The sequence below is a fragment of the Elgaria multicarinata genome, chromosome 4 (assembly GCF_023053635.1).
Source record: "Elgaria multicarinata webbii isolate HBS135686 ecotype San Diego chromosome 4, rElgMul1.1.pri, whole genome shotgun sequence".
NCBI lineage: Eukaryota > Metazoa > Chordata > Lepidosauria > Squamata > Anguidae > Elgaria > Elgaria multicarinata.
Window position 1 is genome coordinate 71,095,790 of NC_086174.1, and position 21,623 is coordinate 71,117,412.

The window sequence follows — 21,623 nt, forward strand, 5'->3', positions numbered from 1 at the left end:
GGTCTCGCTGCTTGTGTGTGCGTATATGTGCATGTATGCTATCCTTAGAGGTCATATGTCTATGGCCCTGTGTGTGCATAATACATCACACATGTGCATACACACATTCATATACATATGGGGGCTGTTTTGCATGGTGTGTACCACAATAGGCAGTATATGCAAACAAGCAACCATGTGATTGATTGTGGGGCAATCATGTAGGCCATCTTCCTAGGGAGTATTGATTGAATCGGAATGACTGTTCAGATTGGCATGCATGGTTGATTTAATTTGCATACATTTACCAGTGTTGTGGGCATTGCTGTTTATAGACATGCGAAGGAGGCTGCAACTTTACCATAAAATGGGCTTTCCTCTTGCTGAGAATAAGTGGAAATTACATCATTCTCCAATACATTTTAAGTGTATAAAATAAACCATTAAGTACGTGCTAAGAAAAATTTTCTTGTAATTTAGGTGAAATACGTGGACATATTACAAGTTACAAAAATACCCAACCACAAAGCCTCCTCCCACAGAAAGCTCACTATTTCAATATTAAGAAAATACGTGTTGTTTATTGAATTATTGGTATCCTACCTTTTAGGGTAAAACTAACAAAAGTCAATAAAATATTTATTTTATTTTATTTATTACATTTTTATACCACCTAATAGCCGAAGCTCTCTGGGCAGTTCACAAAATAAATACATCAAATAAATAATAAAACATAAAAACAAGGCCCATCAACTAACAATATAATCTGCTGTAATTAAAACATGAAAGCCAGCATAAAACTATCAGTGAAAGGCCAAACAGAATAGAAGGTTTTAAAAATCCACTCAAAAGCATCAACTTGGACAGCTTTTTATCCATCTTTTCAAGATTCCTCCTCCACACCCCCGGCAATAGTTAATCATATCAAAATCAACATGCAATAGGAGGCTATTGTCGAATAGAGAAAGGATTCTATATTATAAATGTCTACTCAAACATAGGTGGTTACTGTTTTCATTTTCACGTGCTAGCAAAACTGGCAGGATTGGTTCTACCATTAGGCAACTAGGTAGAGTGTGGCAGTTACCCCAATCAGCAATTTTGGGTGCCATGAAAAGGCAGCAAATTGTTGGTTATTCACTCGATTGTTATTGCATTTTTAGTGCCAGGGGTCAGACGTTTATGGACTTTTCTGCCTCAAGAGATGAAATAACTTGACTAGCCCTTGGGTACCACGCATCTTGACTGTGTGTGTTGAAGGAGTTGGGGCAGTTTTAGACTGGCCCTGAGAACTGTTGATGCTACTGATACCATGATTTGTGTGTAAAGTTTTAAGTTACTTTGATTTCCACTTCATGGATCTCAGGAAGCAGGATTCAGAACTCATCCCCTTCAGACTTATGACACTGGAGGGTGAAAACAGTAAGCTAGAAGGGCTGTTCAGAACAGAAGGAGAGGCCTTGCAGAGCAATGGATGGGAGAATACTTGTTTCCAAATTCAGCTGCTCTCGGATGTGGAATGTTTGAATGCAACTTTTTTTTAGCACAGTCCTCCATATCTCCTCAGTGGTTAATACATCAGATAGCAGTGAACTGTTTCCTGCGGCTACAAAAAAACAAAAAACAGAAAAAAGACTTTTGAGGTCCAAAAATTGATTCTGGAAACTTACACTGAAGTGTCCCAAAGCTGACACTGCCAGCAACTCTTAAGAGGTAGAATTTTGATTAGACTTCCTAAAATGAGATGGTTCCCCCCCCCTCCCCGCCCCTGACATAGCAGGCAAGATGGACAAAGTGGAGCTTTTGCAGTTCAGCTTGGCAGCGCCCTATTCAATTTGAAACCTGATGAGTTAGGCTTTTTCCAAAGGGGAAAGCATTAAGTGTTAATTTAATGTGATTGCATAATAATCTCTTCATTATTCCTCATCCTGGGGAGATTGTTTTCATGCCAATCTTTTGAGAAGTAAATAATCTCAGGTGGAAGTCTTGAATTTGCCTTGGGCTGCCTTTTCTCCCCTTCTGCCTTAAGGAGCAAACAGTACTGGAAGAGAAAAGGTTCTTTTGCACCCTTAAAAATAAAACACCTTTCTTCTTGCTTTTGGAATATCAAGCCTGATCTTGCCTACTTGGCTGGCAAACTCTTGTGGATCAAGTTAAACTATGGAATTCGCTACCACAAGGTGTAGTGATGTCCACCAATTTGGAGGCTTTAAAAGGGGATTAGATAAATTCCTGGAGAAGTCTTGGCTACTAGTCCTGATGGCTATGTGCTACCTCCAGTATCAGAGACAGTGGGCCTATGTACACCAGTTCCTGGGGAACATGGGGTGGGGGGAGGTGCTGTTGCACCATGACCTGCTTGTTGTTTCCTGATCCACAGGTGGTTGGCCACTGTGTGAATAGAGCGCTGGATTAGATGGACCCTTTGTCTGATCCAGCAGGGCTCTTCTTATGTTCTTAAACTGTGTCTGAAAAGGAATATATAAAAGAGCCTTTTCTTTCATCTTTTTTTGCCCTAGTCCCTTTTGTTCTAAGGTGCCAAACTAACTTGGCAACGAAGAATGATGCTGTCCTTTGTGCAGTCCAGTTCTATGCATCAAAAGTAGATTTCACTGAGTCCATTGGGACTCTTGTGGAAGTAAGTATGCATATAATGGCAGACGTTTGAGTTAACTGCAGAAAATGCACAATATGGATCAGGAAGGTGGTTCTCAAAATGTTCTAATCAGCTAGGAAAGTAAATTGGGACGCTGGCCCTTTCTACACCTAAGTGTTATCTCAGGAAAATGGAGGGATCGCTCCTGCCTGATCCCGGGATCCCCTGTGTGGCATTTGGATGCACAGGAACGATCCTAGAATGATCCTGGGACATAGGGCTGGTGTAGACATGCCCACTGTCTGTAGAAGGATAGTTCTAACTTAACAAGGACCTGGAGGCTTCTGTTAATCCTTTCAAGGAAGATGTGTTGCCTATTGGTGTCACGGAAGGAAGAGTTTTCTGAACAATTCTAGCCAGCAACAGAAACTTTTATGTAAATGTGTTCTTCAGAGTCAAGGAAATGAATTAACATTCTGTTTCCTCTTTATAACCAAGGTTTAAACACCAAATTCTATATAGGTTCAGGTGGAGGGTGGGGGTGGGAGAAGCCAAACGTTCTGCCAAGTCAGGAAACAGATGGTAGAAATGGAAAGTGTTACTCTTTGAGGGGAAAACGAACGACTTTCTTCCAATTTGTGTGTCTTTCCTTTTCTAAGAGCCAATATGAAGGGGTCTAAAAGAAAGAGATCCTCCTCCCCAAGCTGGTATCAAAAGCCAGTGCTGGGGCCACACATAGAACTCAATGTTAACTGCCTTGAGCACTACTTTAGTGGAAAGGCAAGATATGTGTTTAATCAATCAAATAAACATAAGCCCCTTCCTCATTAGATCTTGGGTTTAAGTGAGCAACCAAAGCAGACTTCTTCTTTTAAACTGTAAGTGTTCATTCCCTCTTTCTCTGTCTCTAAAGATCTCTTTTAGAGAAAGGGTCTCCATTTTGTGTGGCTAAGGGCTATTATCTCTGAATTTACTAAATTGACAAATCATCATAGGTAAAGCTGTGTTTGGCTCGTCTGAACATAACTGTATGTGTATTATTGCCCATGTTTTTTCTTTTTCCCATGAACAATGCAATGTAAAGAGGTTTCTGAATGTGACTCTTGACATTTTGTGGTGTGCAACTGAGTGGAGCCTTTGTCCATCTACAAAGCTGAGGAATACTAACACAACTGAAAATGGTGGCTTTCCCGCTGAATTCCTGGAGTCCCTTTGGAGCCTATCTGTTTTTTTCAGGACTACTAATGGCAGACAAACTTCCTGGAAAAGCAGCTTGTCCACAACTCCTGATCTTCCTCTGGAATCTATAGCCACATGGGAACGTTGGGCACTTTCTAGTGTGCAATCTCAGATCATAAATTCCTGGAGGCAAAGGCTATAAATGGCTACTAGCCCTGATGGTTGTGTGCTATCTCCAGTATTCGAGGCAGTAAGCCTGTGTGCACCAGTTGCTGGTGGGAGGGTGCTGTTGCACCATGTCCTGCTTGTTCATCCGTGGCCGATGGCTGGTTGGCCACTGTGTGAACAGAGTGCTGGACTAGATGGGTCCTTGGTCTGATCCAGCAGGGCACTTCCTATGTTCTCATGAGGGAGGAGGATAAATAGGCCTGGCATTGCCTTCTAGAACATATCCTAGAATCTTTAGCAACATTTGAGGATTCCATGTTAACTGTTCATGGCTTCCTCAGAAGACAAATTGAGGTGGAAAGGGTTCTCTGAAAGTAGAAAGTTTAGAGCTCACTGCCATGGGAGATTGAATTATGACTTCAGTGTTATCTTTTGTTCTGTGTCTGGTCTTTTATGAGAATGTCACATCTTATGCAAAATCAACTGTAATCACACATAAGCATGAAAGGAGGCAGCAGAAGCACAATCCTGCATGTGCTTCACACTGGATGCACTACAGAGCAGTAAGAGGCGGCACCGGTCAGGTGTTGTTTGTTTGTTATCAGATGGACACCAGTGCGCTTCATGACTGGCGTTGCATTGGTGCCGAGTCATTCTATGCCATGCTGTTCTGATTTTGTGCCAAACTAGCACTGCAGGCAATCCCCAGGAACAAATTTGGGAAGAAGAGGGCTAATTATAGAAAACTCACTGTCACCAAGTAAAAAGTAAGTATTGTTCTCCCTCCTTAGCATACCCTTTCCCCTGCAGCTTAGCACTGTGATGTTCTTCTTCCTTATTGAGTTTGCTGGCTGGGGGATTCTGGGAGTTGTAGTCCAACACATCTAGAGGGCACCAAGTTGGAGTAGCTGGCTTAAGCAGAGACTGTGGGATACCTCTGTGGAAAAGGTCCATTGCTTCTCTAAGGACACCCATTCTGTTTGCGTCCTAGGCTAGTTCTTGATCTCAGTGGCATGATGGCTATGTCCACAAGCAGCTGAAGCTGTATCTTAATATTTAATCTGATGTGACTCCACCACCACCTACGTGGCTGCGACATTGGCTTTAAAAATAGAACGCTGCCGACTGCAGGGAGAGTTCAGCACTTGACTTTGAAAGGAGTGTAACAAACGCTCATTCTTTTGCGTTTAGGTAGGAGGGTTGGAGGAAGAGAAACATTAGTCAGCCCGGACGTAGCGCCGACGTAGAAGGACATAGGAACTGCGTGTGGAAGTTATGAACTTTCAATGAATTTAGTGGAGAACTGTGCACTTATACAACGACTTGGTGTCTTTCAGCTAGTTAGTGCATGTCTTAAATAAAGAAATAACCTCAGCTAGTACAGCTGAGAATTGGTAACATGTTGCATGTGCATGTATAATAGTCTTCAAGATCACCTGAGCACGTGTTGTTGTTTTTGAAGCTACTTGAGCCTGTCTATGATGAGGCCTACAGGAGTCGTAATCTTTATGGGGTGGTGTGTGTGTGTGGAGGGAATGGTCACTCGCGTAATACAATCATGTCCATGCACATCTAATCTTCAATGGCTTTCAGTTGCTCTGTCCAAAGAAGAAAAAACACAGAAAAGACTTAATTTGCATAGTGCTGGATATTATTTGCTTGCCGACACAGCAATCCTGTAAGGTAGTTCACTAGACTTGCCTAAGAGCACAAGTGACATTCCCGGATGAGAGTATCTTACTAGGAGAATCCAGTTGAACCAATTCCAACCATCTGTCCACTGAACCATGCTGTTTTTGTCCTGGAGCATCATCTTGGACCATCTGGATTTTCTATAGCAGAAAAGTCACACATTGACATTCTTCCCAGTTTAAAAGGTATCTATGATATGGATGAATACGTATGTGTGTGCTTATACTGCCCACTGCTGCTATGAGAACCCCCTTAACACTTTCCCCCTGGGGGATTGCAACCGTCATTGGTGAAAATGGTTCCCCGCCCCTAATCTGGGGGATATTCTTATTGACTTGGATTGCATGATCAAACAGCTTGTGAGTGTGTGGGAGCAAGCAAACATTCTGGGTTGAAATCCAGCATGTTTGCTCATTCCCACGAACAACCTGCTTTAAAATTACTCCAGTTTAAGAGTTAAATCTTGTTATTGGGTTAAATCTCGGTTGTTTAACCCCTAAGCAACCCAGAGTTTCTGGGCTCTCACATCACGAAACAAGCCAGGATTGGGTAGTTCTTAGGTTGTTAATTGAAAGCAGAAGTGGTGAGTGCCTGCTTGCCCACTCCTGTATGCCTCACAAATTCCTGGGTTAAACAATCCAGGAATTGACTGTGTGTGCAAAGTGGGTCAATATATATATATTTCACAACTTTTCTTAACCTCTTCCTGACTTTGCTCTCTTCATGTTCTGCTGCTTCTTTGTTCCAGTCTCATACACTCCATTTCTAGGGCCATATCAATAGTTCTATTGCTATTTCTATAACACTATTTTCAATGAGAGAAAAGCTGTCTATATTGTATGACAGAAACCCGGATTAAACAAATGTCTGCATCTTTGTATGGTTAATCACAATTCTTACAAGGGGCAACACCCCCACCCCCACCCCCACCAAAAGCCACTAGTATTCAGCATGGTAAGTATTCAGCACGACAACCAACCGCTTTCTAAAATTTCCTTACTCATTCAAGTCTTGTCCTTGGCCAATAACAAATTTTCCAAAGTGGTTAGCAGAACCTTTTGGGGAGAAGCCATGTACATGGGAAATGCGCACTATGTAGTGATTGCAGTGTGGGCTGAGGACTGATGAACTGATGCTTTCCCGTGCTTGACAGAAACTAGCAACAAGGTCACGGGGTCATCCATGTGAGAGGTCTCTTCAAGGTTGAGCTGCGTGTTACACATGCCAGCATTTGTTTAACTTGGCAGGGGATTATAATGAACTGGCAAGGGCCTGTTTCTCTTTTTCATCAGCACTGTGTTGAACTGCTGGAGTTTTGGGGACTGATAAGAAACATTTCTGGCTGCAAATGTTAAGCCACTTGCAGCGAAATTAGTCCTGTTGGCAGCAAAGTAGCTAAAGGAAGGACAACCGAGAATGTAATTATTCATTGATGTGCACATATGCATAAAACTTGTGGCCTTTTCTGTAACTTCAGCTTTCAATGTGTGGGAGATGCTACGATCAATTCTTCGCTTAATATCTATTCAGCTATTAGTTATAACGACCGCACTCCAATGTACAGGAACAGCTGGGAACATTTTAGTACTGGCAAACCAACCCAGCCTGCCATTGGCCTTCCTTAAGAAGGCCTTCCAGCAAGAAGCCTTGGATGCCTTGGATGTTCACATGTTACGAGGTAGCTTCGGTTCTGCTACCCCATGATTTCAAAACCACAGGCGCTTCGCACACCTTTCAAATGGGCCATGGCTCAATGATCTGGATTTATTTTTCCAGAAGCTGTTGGCAGCCCGACCATCTGCACTGTGGTCGCTGTGTGTGAACGGTAGCAAATCTGCCAGAGGAAACAGCCCTCCCCAAAAGTGCATCTCCTGATACCCTTTTCAAGAAGACCGACTCCGGTCATTTCAGGCAACAACTTGTGTTTGATGCTTTTTTCTGCATAACCTGACCCAAGCAACAAGATTGCAATTGGGCCTGGCATGGGGCACATGGGACCCCTCAGCAAATGCCTACTGGGCCAGGCAGATCCTTAATTCCCTCCCCCTTGTTAGCACTGAGAGGCATGCCATGGGGTTGCCACAAGCAATTGAGCCGTCCCTTTAAATGCTCCCCCATGTCCTTGATGTACTGTTGCTCCAGAGCGGCCTTCCCCAACCCGGGGCTGTCCAGATGTTCTGGACTACACCTCTCATCAGCCCCAGGCACCATGGTCATGCACATACATATTCTTACTGTGCCAAGAACGCAGTGCAGATATAGGTAGTGGAATAGGTGTTCAAACTCCTTAAGCGCGGGTTCCACCAACAACCCAGAAATAACAGACAAGACTGCTGATTTAATGAAAACAAACTCACAGAAAACTGTGTAGTCTTGGAGGAATGCAATTAAGAACTGGTGATCCCCTAAACCAGTCTTCCTCAACCTGTTAGACCACTTTTTCATCCCATACAGGCTGGAAATGATAGATTGTACGCCAACACATCTGGAGGGCACCAGGTTGGGGAAAGGTGCCCTAAGCCCATTACTACCCATCTAATGTCACCTACCTTCAACCTTTCCCACTCTCTACTCTCAAAATGAGAGCCAGTGTGATGTAGTGGCTAGAGGGTTGGACTGGAGCTCTGAGTTCTAGTCCCTACTCAGCCATGAAGCTCACTGTGTGACTTTGGGTCAGTCACTGAATCTCAGTCTAACCTACCACACAGGTTTGTTGTGAGGATAAAATGGAGAGAAAGAGGACCATGTGAGCTTCCTTGGGTTCCTCGCAAGAGAAAAAAAGGTAAGATATGAATGTAACAACAGCAACAACAACAATAATAATAATAGAATCATAGAATAGTAGAGTTCGAAGGGGCCTATAAAACCATCGAGTCCAACCCCCTGCTCAATGCAGGAATCCATCCTAAAGCATCCCTGACAGATGGTTGTTCAGCTGCCTCTTGAATGCCTCTAGTGTGGGAGAGCTCACAACCTCCCTAGGTAACTGGTTCCATTGTCGTACTGCTCTAACTGTCAGGAGCTTTTTCCTGATGTCCAGTTTTTCCTGATGTCCAGCTTCCTAGCTCATAACTCATAACTTTGATGCTGCACCAGCTCTCTGATGATCTGCATGTTGTGATGTCTATTATTAGCTATTTCCCCCTGTTCCTGAGGAACTAAGATTTAGGTCCAAAACATTAGGCAAAGCTAGGTCCCAACTGCCCCATCAGGCGAGTCATTCACTCAATGCATCAACTGGGAACCAATGAGGTTAGGCATGGCCCAATCCCTGATGTCATTTGTCCCACGGAGGGCTGGATGGAGAGGAGAGTTCATCCAGTCCTCCACCAGCCTACAGTTGTCCATCACTAGTTTAGGGGATTATGATTCAATTAATATTTTTTTGGATTGGGAGATTTTAAGCATGCTTTTCTATTTTGGTAGGGAGGATGTTGTTTGCATCTAAGCCTTGGATGCAAACTTTTTATTAACCTTTTGTTTCTTATAGCTTCTTTCTTCTCTCTGTCCCCCCTCCCAATTTCCTCCTGTCTCCTCCTTCCACACCTCCTTTCTACCAGGGCCCTCTAGGGACAAACCTCTGAAAAACAAGCTGGGAAAGGGACTATGTCTTACAGCTATAAGGATACAACACATGTTTTTCTAGTTGTGGGATCAGGTGTGCAGCCTTAACTTGACCTGGGGGAATAAGCAGAGAAGAAGGCTGTGCTCTTGTGTTAACAACATGCTAACAACACTATTAAAAGGTGTCCATGCCATCTCCTGAAAAGAGAGAATAGAAAAGATGTTTTATTCAGGAAAGTTCCCAGAAAATAGGGCTTGTCCCTCTGGTAAATAATAGGAACAATTGGTGCATGTGCAATTAGAATAACTTTGAAGAGACAGACAGACAGACAGTCTGATTATACACATACAGCTAGAGAAGGGGCCAGGATGCATAGCAATTCAGTCAATACCAAACCAGTCTCAGGACATCTGTTCCATCCTTTCCCATGCTCAGAACTAACTATTCCTCCAACAACTCTTCTTGGAATTAACTAAAGACTCTTTTACATGTCGTTTTTCTTGAAGGAGAGATTGGAAACAGAGTCCAGGATCAATGATGAGCAGGCTTCAGTCTCATGCTCAATGCCTTGTTTGTTTTGGAGGACTACTATTCCCTAGATGTTGCCTCTTGAGTTCACCAGTCAGCTGGGGGGCAGATGCCAGAACTTGTTCCATTTGCACTTTGTCCATAGAAGTCTTGGGAGAGGGTCAGAATTTCAGTCAGAAAATGCATATACTCCAAGGAAAATTCCTCTACTCCCCTAGTTCTTTGATGAACAGAGACCACTATATGTTTGCTGCATGGGATACCACATCTTTTGGGGGGTTGGGCTATCTTAAATCACATTCTCATGGAGGAGAAAGTTATAAATAGTTACTAGTCATGATGACCATGTATTACCTCCTATATCGGACACTGTATACTTCTCAATACCAGTTGCTGAGGAACTTGAGCAGGAAAGTGCTTTTGTACTCAAGTCCTGCTTGTGGACTTCCTACTAGGGGTGTCCACGGACCCCCCAATCCGGATCGGGCCCGATCCTCTTTGCGCCGCTCCGCCCGTCTCCCACTCCGCTCCGCAAAAAAGAGACTCTCTTCGCCTCCGCCTTTTCCGGAGGTGAATTAGGCCGCCTTGCTCCTGCTTCTCTGAACCGAAGAGAAGCGGAGCACATCCCTACTTCCCACAGCAGTTAGTTGGCCGCTGTGTGGACGAGACAGGCCTTTGGTCTGATTCAGCATGGCTTTTATTAAGTTCTTATGACCTCACCAGACAGTTTGGATGCACCTAATGGCCCTGTTCAGAAGACACCTTAAACTACAGCTTTAACCATGGTGCTTACGGCTTTTTGGCTTAAGCACCGTGGTTAAAGCCATAGTTTAAGGTGTTTTCTCCTCTGGGTTGTAGTCATTATTTCTTCTAATACTGATTCATTTCTTCCCATGCTCATGCTTATATAACCAAAACTGCACCACTCATTCATGAGAGAAAGAGAGTAGCAAACTCAGGGTAGTCCTGAGTTTTGCAGAGGCTCAAAAATCTTGAGTATAAATCTCTAACACCAAAAATAGCCCCATAAGAACTCAGTGGCACAGAATGTTGAGAGACAAAGAGTAAAAAAGAAAGAAAAGGCAGTCAGGTAGGAGACAGAATGGAATGGAGTGGCTGGAAAGGGAGAGAGAGAGAGATACATAGATATAAAAATGTAGAATGAATCTTCTTATTATATGGATAGGTCACTCTCCTATCCAGCTATTTTTAGCTAGATAACTGAATATGCTATTTTTAAATAGCTGAGGTGTTATTTTTAAATGCAGCAGAAATCTGAACATAGACATCAGTGGATAAATCCAAGTGGCTGGCAATGGGATGTGTGTGCTCACCCCACCCCATAATGAAGGGGAGGAGCAAAAGATGGGAGGAAGTCCAAAACAAGCCAATGATGACCAAACATGTTCATGAGGCATGCAATGCCAACTGACTATGGGGAGAAAATTGGAGGAGGGGAATGGAATGGAGTGGCTGGAAGCCTCAGTAGAAGCTCTCCACCAATATTTTGTAGCAGTTATCTACTTTTACATACTAACAGCGATTCAAGTCTGGAGCCAAAACCACTTCTGTGCACAAGAGAAGGATCAGCAATTTCAGAGTAACCCTGAGGTTTGTTAATACCAAAAAATATTTAGGGGAAAATGTGGGTTGTGGTGGTGGCATAATAACTCAATGCCATGAAATGTTGAGTGAGTGAGGGTAAAGTGACAACCTGGTAGGTGGGGTAATGGAATGTAAGAGCTGGAACAGAAGGATAAGGACACGGGGCGGGGCACACACATACACTCACACTAGATGGAAGAAAGAACCATCTTATTGTTTGGATAGGTCACTACCTCATTCACAGTGAGAAGCAGTGTTTGAAATGCACCAGAGATCTGATGCTAGACATGAATGGAAAAGAAAAGTTGTAGGCAATGTTAAGCCAGATCTACACTAAGCAGGATATAACACTTTGAAAGTGGTTTGAAAGTGGTATATGTCCTGGGCCTCAACAGTTGTCAGTACCATTATAAACCGCTGTAAAGCAGTAGTGTAGATCCTGCCTTGGTCTGACTTAGAGTAGATCCATTAAAATGAATGGGACTTACGTTAGACTAAGGGGTCATCTACACCAAGCAACTAATCCACTATGAAAGTGGTATATAAAAGGCATGAGCCACACTATCTGCTTTATAGAAGTATTGAAGTGCACTAACAACTGTTGGGGCCCATTGACACACATACCATATATCGCTTCATGGCACTTTCATAGTGTTATATCCTGCTTGGTGTAGAGATGTGTCAGTGCAACAGTTGTCAGTGCACTCCAATACCACTATAAAGCAGTAGTGTGGCTCCTGCCTTTTATATACTGCTTTCAAAGTGGAATATCCTGCTTGGTGTAGATGAGCCCTAACATTGATTGGAGTAAACCCAAAGCATTTAATGTAGCAGAGATTGCGTATGTGGGTCCAATCACAGCTATTGTCCCCCCCCCAACCCAACCAAATTTGGAACCCTGCATAGAAATACTCCAGACTTCAACATTTTGCTGGAAGGCCTCAGTTGTATAAAATAGTCTGGTGTGTGCTGCTGTTCTCTCATATACAAAACAAGCAGCATGTATTGTTCATTCGTATAAAACACCTACATGTTATCTGGGCATGGGAATGATCAACAGCACAATCCTAAGCATAACTGAGTTCAGGGCTTCACCTTGGCAATGGCGCTTTTGCGCCATGAGCCCCCAACCCCCCCACTTTTGCGCTCCTTCGTGTTTTCCACACACAAAGGAGTGAGCACAGGGGGGGTGCATGTGAGGAGGAGTGCCTCCTCGCATCCCTGTTTGTTTGTTTGTTTGTTTAACTTTACTTTGGAGGAGGCACTGCGCCTGTGCATGGGGCCTTTTGGGGGCTTCTTCCCATGAGGGAGAAGTACGGAGGTGGGCCAGAGGCCATTCAGCCCGCTGCCCCACCCCTCCCCCCTGTCTGGGCAAATGGTGACCAATCAGGGTTCGCCATCTGCCCAGACATGCCTCAAAGCAGCTCCAAGAGAAAAAAGTTGGGTTAAGCGCCCGAATTTTTAAAGCAGAACTTTGGGGGTTTGCCCCTGGATGACTTTGGGATGGCTGTTGCATCATATAGATAACTAGCCGCCACTCTGGATCCACCCCGGGGCAAATCCCTCATCAAGACAAGCCCCAGGTATAGGATTGCAGCTTTAAATATGACTCAGAACTGACCTAAGCCATGAATGCAAACCCTCTTAACCTTGAAGCCACTTCCTTCCAGAAAGCCCACATAGAAGGTAAACATTTCACCCAGATGTGCAGCTACAATGGAGGTGCAGCAACAATAACAGAACTGAAAATGAGAGAAGTAAGAGAGGAACATCCCAAATCTAAAGCATTTGGAATATACCTCGTGCAGTGGGATTATCAGCTACTCGGCAATGTGAAGGTATAACCGAACTGCACCTCAAACAGAAGAGATTTTTTTTTGTCTTGCTGTTCTTCTCACACATTAAAAGACAGCCACAGAGAAAGGTGCCCCTGTGTGAGTAAGATCTGGGCTTTGCTGTGGTTGGAAAAAATAGTCCGGTGAAGTTGTATTTTCCCCTGCTTAAACTATTCAATGTGACATCATCAAGTGACATCATTGATGAACTTTAGACAATGTTCCTATTTTATTTAGTTTTGAGATGAAAAATCCTTCTGACTGAAAACAACGCTCCAAAATCCCATTCACTTCAGGATTAAGCAAGCTGATTGTGCACGAGGTTGCAGTCAATGTTTGCAGACAACGACGAAGGAGACTAACAACTCTAGACCTGAGCTGCAATGGTAAAGACTGGGGCAAGATTAATAGAAGTGTGGCTGGATCAGAACTGCAGATCTCATCCTTGACCAGAATCAGTTACTGTCTGTATATTCAACAGGCTCTTTCTCTGTTTCTCAAATAGACATCATGTTGATATTTACTTGGACCAGTAACTGTGGACTGCATTCAGTGAAGCACAAAGCTGCATTTGTGTGTTTTTCCTGTAAAGTTCATGTGGAAAAAAAGAAGAGTGGCTTGAATAAAACAGGACTTCTTTTTCTGGCTCCATATTTGTGTTCCTGCATACGGCTATTGGTGTTTTGGTCCTTTCATTCATGCAGATGAGAACAACCTAAAAGCAGCAGAATGCAAAGTAAATTTACAATCCAGAGGACTGTGCGATTAAAATTGCAGCCTTCTATGGACACTTACATGGGAGTAAGTCCAAGGACTCTGTGTGATTTACTTCTGAGTAAACACAAAGAGGGTTACACTGTGCAGCTGCTGTCCTATGCACACCTGCTTATTTATTATTGCATTTCTGTACTGCCCAATACCAAAGCTCTGTGCTTAGGGGCAAGCCCCCTGGAGCTGAGTGTGACATTTAAATACTCATAGATAAACTGTCCAGAGAGTTTAGGCTATGGGGCGGTATAAAAATGTAATAATAATAATAATAATAATAATAATAATAATAATAATAAGCTGGACAGGCATGTCTATAACCATTTCCCATCCAATCTCTACCCTCTGCATGATGCTTCTTCTCACAACATAGATGCTTCTTCACATATGTGGAGAACATTATAGCACGTGTGTGTGCATACTACATGCAAAAAGGAGTGTGCGTGGAAAACACAGTACTGCAAGGAACACAAAGGAAAGGGGTATATCAAAGAAGATCCCAAAGGAAATGATCCCATGCAGGGCTGGTGTCAAGGGTAGGAATGGTTGGGCACCTGCCGAGGGCCCACACCCCGGCAGGGTCCACCGCCAAGAGCCCCCTGGAGGTGCTTTCCTTCTTTGCTGTCGCATCCTGCTGGTTCACCTGCCTCTCACTCTGGCCCAGATAATGGTGGTGGTGAGAAGGAGGACCAGTAGCTGTCACTGCAAGTTGCTCAGTGACTCTCTGCCTGTCAATCAAGTGATGAGAAAGAGGATGAGGAGCAACAGCAACAGTGGTGGTGAGCATATAGATGCAAAGGAGAAGGGGGCCCATTCAAAGTGTCTTGCCCAAGAGCTCTCCCAAACCTGGAGCCAGCCCTGATCCTATGCACACTTGCCCAACAGCGAGCCCTGTCAAAGATAGGGCTCTGTGTATGCATGCATGCCTATATTCACAAGTCAAGACTATCCGATTTGAGTTCCAAACAGCAGCACCCTGCACCTCGCAAAAAGGTCCTTTTGAAATTCAGGGGAATGTGAAGAACTCAATCCCCAAGTCCTGCTTAATGGATGTGCCTGAAAGAGCTGTGGAAATTGGCCCATAGGACTGTTCGTGCATGCATACATTTTCGTAATCAAATGTACATAACCATAGAAATACATTCCTGGCTACAGAGGCTGGGCATGGAAAACAACCCAGGCTGTCATGATTCAAATCCAAGTTCCTGAACCTGGTCACAAAGAAGATCTAGAAGTTTAGACCTCCTCCTGCTTGCTGCCTCCCTACAAATACACCTCCACTCCTGCCAGTTTAAGAGTTCCCTACCAATTGCTTTAGTTCCTGAAAACCATTATGGAGCACTTGCTTCCATTATGAACTAGCGGCTCCTGAGTGCATGTGTACCTCTGTTTATGGACTCAAAAAGGCAATCTATGAAATGGTAGAATTAGTAGGGTTGCTGCCTTTTTCTGCAAGGCACTTGCACTTTTATCACTCACAGGACAGGCAGCAATCCAACTGTGTAGCTTCTTCCATAACAGAGGGGTGGTACATGCCTGCTGAATTTCTGTCCATCATGCAGCTTTTAGAGGCCCTAGACCTTTGCTGGGCGGGGACGGATGGCAACCTGCAACAATCAGGCTTTAATGGTATCTAAACCATATTGCACCTAAGTTGTGGTTAAAAAACCCAAAACCTTAAATAAAAGCCAGGGGTAGAGAATGTGGATGATCCTGCCCAATTGACTGTATGCAAAATCAATTATGGGCCTACTGGCTGTAGTTCCACTTGCTTCGGAGACACTATTCAAGAGAACGTAGCTTCAGAGCTGCAGCTGTCATTTTCTTGATGTCACAAGAGGGGGATCAAGTGAATTCTGAGTACAGTTCAGGATTTGTTCTCGACTTTCCAGATGTTAAAGCCACAGCTGCTTCAGAAAAACATATTTCCTGGACTCATATTGCTACAACTGCATTGATTCAGAAATGTCGATACACCCTAAAGAAGAAAAAAAGTCCTGGTGTGGTTTTAACAAAAATGAAGGACTGTCTGGAGTCATAGGATCTCGTTGTATTGTCTTGCTTAGGGCATAACCAAAGATCATATATTTATGGTACTCATTTTTATTTGTATTGCCATGCTGATTATGGTTTATATTGTTCTTGGATTCCCATCCCCCCATTATATTAATTATGGATTTTGTATTGTGTATGTAAGTCACTTCAAGACTTCTATTTAAATTTAATAAATAGCAGCGATATTGCATACTATTATTGCAATCAATGAGATGTGAGTGCATTTAATTGGACTAAGGACTGCAGCTGGAGCTGGAATTAAAAACCAAACATATTGCAGTCTTGACTCCAAAACAAGAGCCTGGATGTGATTAATATATCTATGGGGATCTTAAGGCAGGCAATGAGAACAGGAAATCTAATCTTCCATTTTTTTTTCTATATATAGTAAATGCCTCAAAGATAAGCGCATAATGGCTTGTATAAATACATTTAAAATGTGTTTTGTAGGCACATATTTTCAATATGTTGTCATGATAAGAACCACATGGAGAGTCTGAAAAATTATGTGAAACTATGTCGAGTGCTTGCCCATAAGTAAAAGTTATGTGCAGTGCATGTATGTGTAAATATTTAGCTGGAAGAATGGCCACATGAGAACTACTTCGGAATGATCCTGGAGACAGGAAGCCACAAATTATAGCTCTGAAATTTACCATGCTTGTATGTCTGCATAAATAAAACCAACTGGAAAGTCTGAAAGAAAGAGAGAGAGAAAAGAATACAACTGGAATGGGCAGATCAGAGAGAAAAATGATGTAAAAACAATTTCCTTGGCTCAGATCAGAGGACTTAAACTTATTAAAACCTGGAAGTCCAGCTTGGGAGTAAACAACCTTCCCTTCTTTATTCCAAATTCTGAAAAGGCTTAGGGCTTGTTCGCAACATATTAATTTTCCATATGAGCAGTTCCAACCATCCTTGGAAGAATGAATCTGTCAATTGTGTAAACATGGAGATCTGGAGCTGCAGTTCCCACGATACTACTGGTGGCACTTTTCCCAACAATCAGAGTCATTGCGATTGGTACTGGTGATATCCACAATCACCCAGTTCACACATATTTATTCCCATGAGCTATGACGTGAGGGTTGACTACTTTGCTTGGCATTATAAGGACAGGACAGTACTCTGTCAACCAAAGTTAGGTAGAAAGCATCCATCTTTACTTTGAGGATACATCCCATTTGGCTTTGAGCACTGAGCAATTTACATTGGGAATGTTGGCAACTGTAGCCCTAAACATTAACCCTAAACATTAACATTACCACCACAGCCCCAATTGGAATATCCCTCACCCCCGCCACTGGTTCATTGCGATGCAATGCAAGTGCCCAGTGGTCCCAATGGAAGCTTTCCTCTCATTGTTAATAGCTGGCATTGGGACCACAGCAGATAAAGCATTAAAAGCTCTCCTTCCCCCAGGCTGTATTTCAATCCTGCTTCCCTCAGCTTAAACAACAACAACAACAATCCACAGCTACGCAGGACCAAACTACAGGACAAATGTCATGTCTGGTTTGGCCCCTAGATTTTTACTTATATTCTCTAGAAGCTCCATCCAATGAGTGTTTTATTGTATGCTCGGCACTCACGGAGTTGCTCAGGTCCCTCACATGACGTTGTCTGCTTCCCACACACCTTCTTCCCCTTCTGCCATTCCTTGCTCGACAAAAAAACTCCTCATTAAGCTCCATCACACCGGGGGTTAGCATGCTGCCTACCTTCGCTTCTCCGCCAGTCTTTTCCTTCCTCAGGTCACTTCCTCTTTCAAAGAGGAAGTACCCAACGAGCACGAGGCCCATTGAGTCAGCTGTTCTAATGGCGCTGCTTCTCCTGCACACAGCAGGAGAGAGCATCAATTCTGAGTTTAAAAAAACATCAGACTTAAAGAGGTTTTTTTTTTTGGTCGCGCATGGAAGGCCAGAAGGGGCGGAAGGCACGCAGGAGGCAGAAAACATCATGTGAGGGACCTGAGCAAACTCCATAAGTGCCCAGTAACACTTGTTAGGTGGAGCTTGTTAAGTCCGATGTTTTTCTAAACTCGGAATCGCTGCTCTCTCCTGCTGTGTGCAGAAGAAGCAGCACCATTAGAACAGTGGACTCAATGGGCCTCCTGCTCGTTCTGTACTCACTCTTTTGAAAAGAGGAAGTAACTGAGGAATGAAAATTTGGGCAGAGAAGGTAGGGAGCGTGCTAACCCTCGGTGTGATGGAGCTTTCAGTTAAGGACTGACATTTTCTCAGGACCATCCTTTAATGGGTTGTTGAATCCAATATTAGCCTAACTTAAGTCTTATTTGTTTCAATGGATCTACTCTAAGTACATTGGATAAGAACATACAACCCAATAATAGGCTTTCTTAAGAAAGTGCATTGTTAAGCTAATTATGGATTATACCACCTCAATAAGTAGCCTTGGCCACCAACTTATTTATTATTTATTATATTTATTATAGCACTTTTATCCCACCCTTTAGCCAAAAAAAAGCTCTCAGGGTGGCTTACAAAAGTATTTCTTTTGTAAGAAATACTTTTTGTAAGTCCCTGCCCACAGGCTTACAACATTAAAAGAAATGACACGAGGGAGTTACTAGTAGGAAGAGCTTTATGCTGAAACATGCTATTTTGGGTTTGGCGCTGCCCACTGCTATGGCTTGAGTCTACCATAAGGGGGCAAAACCCCAGGCCGAGGGGGCCAGATTTTCCCCTTCTGGGACCCCAATCCAGCCCTCCAGTTTTCACCAGATGGCCCTACCCTCTTTCCTGTGATTACGAGTTATTTTCCTGGGTTTTGTGAGGTTTCTCCATTCTAAAAGGTTTTACTTGTAAGTAACTGGAGAAGAGTGGGATATTTGAAAGGAAGATAGTGTAAATATTTATTTCTTAATGACCGTGAATAGGCATGATGAGGTTTGAGATGCTTGATCTGCCTAGGGTGTGTATGCATGACAAACAGTTTGCAGTTGGAATGGGCAGAAGAGAGAACAGAGAGTTTCTAGCTGGAGTTTGTGGAAACTTGATGTGGGGGGCAGGGTGGGGGAGGCCACCTTGGCATAGAGCCAAACTTGCTATCTCGGGATCTTCTGCCTGCAGTACAGTAGGATGCCTGTCTGCCTCCACTTAGGCTCTGTTTGTACATTTGTAAATAAAGCAAAGATTTCAAGGACACTGTAAGTTTCCAGCGGTCTCTCACACAAAGGGAACAAAGCCTTGTGGCACTGTCCCTGGAACTCCTCACAGTTCGGGGAAATGTGGGTATATGATAATATTTTGTGAGTTTTTAAACATTTAAAGCTTGTGAGTAAAAGGAAAGTAAGCCTCTCTCTCTTTCTCTCTCTCTTTCGTGTGTCTTTTCCTTATTGTTCTGTTGTATTCAGGATCAGAGGTATCTATGAGAGAAGTTGCAGTTTTGCAGCCTGAAACAGACATGCTTAAAAAACACACACCACCCAAATTAATTGTATTATTTACAACTTCTACAGGATTTTAAAAGCTTTACCATTTTTATCTCACTGTGCATTTCATAAGAAGTTTGCTGAGGTAAGTCAGGCTGTACAAGAGTAGTTTCCCCAAGGAAATTGAGAGAGTGGCAATTTCACCTTCCTTTTTGTAGATGAGTTTGACTTCTACATTCAAACCATCCATTGCACTACATGTTACACCAATCCCATAGTGTGTTTGAGGCTTGCCCTTTATGTAAGCACAGACATTGATGTCAATGGAGACTTTTTTCTTTTTAATTCCTCTGGGGGTGGGCATGCGGTGGGAGAAGGTTTAACTCTCTCCCCCTGTCCCTGGAGTGTGGAGATTACACTAGAGGTTTTTTTCTTTTTTTCTTTTTTAAAGGCAAGAATCAGCTCCAAGGATGTTTTGAATTGTAGACTGAGGCAACATTTTTCCTTCGAACAGGTAGGACGAACTGGCTTCTGAGAAATGTAGGATTGGTCTGAGACCTTTTTTTTTTTTTTGCATCCCCCTCACACCTAATAAAATAATAATAAATAACTAAAAAAAATGCAGCTCCTTAAGCCACCTAAAACTGGTTACCTCATATTGCCTAAAAGTAAGGTCAGCCTTGCATAAATAGGAAGCCACCTACATTTGATGCTTATCTGTGATCCAGTCTTTTGCAACACTTTCTCCCATTCAAATTACTTTTAAGAACTTTGAAGTGATTAGGCCCTTTAGTATGGGGTGGGGGAGAGAGTCTTGGAATCCAGCCTTGGGGAAATAACCATTAAAAGTGTCCTGGCTATGAGGCCCATGCAGCCAAGGCAGTTCCTGTTCTTCTCCTATCTCAACCCTTATCTTAGGTCAAATTCTAATGTTACAGCCATCATGTGGAGGCAGCTGAAAAATGCTTCTGTGTAGTAGTGTCCCATACAGGGGCTTTAAAAAGACTCACCTTGTGGATCTCTCTGAAACCCTAGCCTCACATATTCCTCACACTACCATGAGAGTTTCCACAGGGTTTATCCATGTAGTTAGCTTTTTTGATATAGTGCAACCTCCCTGCAGAGTTTTACTGTATGGAAAGATTTCAAGTGGATGCTTTAATCAGAGATAATTTTTAGACATAATGCATAATTAGACATAAGTAGACTATTGTATATGTGACTTTGGGAGAAGGTGAGTACAAAGCTGGGAGCTTTTCACAACCTCATTAGTAGTCCTATTTAGAGCTCCAGCACACCTACACGTTTGCCCTGGTTTGCTCTCGAATGATCTGCCTTTGTTTCCATAGTGTATGAAATCCTGAGCACTTACACCTTTTTGCTTTTACGTTTCTTTCATCTTTACACCTCTCCTACGCACCAGCATATCGCTGTTGTTCCATTGAGATGCACTCTCAGATCTCCTTTGTACCTCCCCCTACAGTTCATTGGTTGGTGGTAGTTGGACACCTCTCACGCCCTAGTAATCGACATGAGGCACTCCTGGTCTTGCACTGCTTTTTCCTGGGAAGTAGCTTCTCTTGTTACTGAACTCACTTTGGGAAAACTCTCTCTCTCTCTCTCCTACATACTTTTGTGGGCTCAAATTACCAGCCTATTTTAGCTTAAAGTTTAAGTGGCAGAGAAGTTTTGGGGCATCCGTACTGATGTGATCACCTTTAATATGCACTGTTTCTCTCACCTCTTGCAAACATTGCTTTAGAAGGGTGTAGACCTAAAAAAAGGCAACAGCTTAAAAATACCATAAATAAATCAATAAAGGGATCTCTCCCTTTCCCCCCATAAATTGTGCACTGCCTAACACCTCTCATCAAAAAAAAGTAAGAAAAAGAAAGTACGTAGTGTTACTGGTGACAGTTTCATACAGCTGAAAATAAAAATAAAAACCCTCTCCCAGAGAAGCAGACTTCCACAGCCTCTGTTTGTTGGAACAGGTCACTGGACCCTCGGGCTTCCAGAACAAGTTTCAACCCAAATTCCCTACTAAACTTCCCTCCAGCCATAATGTACGAGGAAAAAATAAAACACATGCATTTGTGTGTAAGTCCTTCACAGCCCAGAAGGTAGTTAATAGTTAAACACATTATGATTGGCTGGGTGGGAATTGGTGTAAGCATAGCTTTCATGTATTATGAAAGGGCTTTGACATTAGGGCGTTATAATACCGAGGGTGGGGAACTCCTGCCAGCCAAAGGG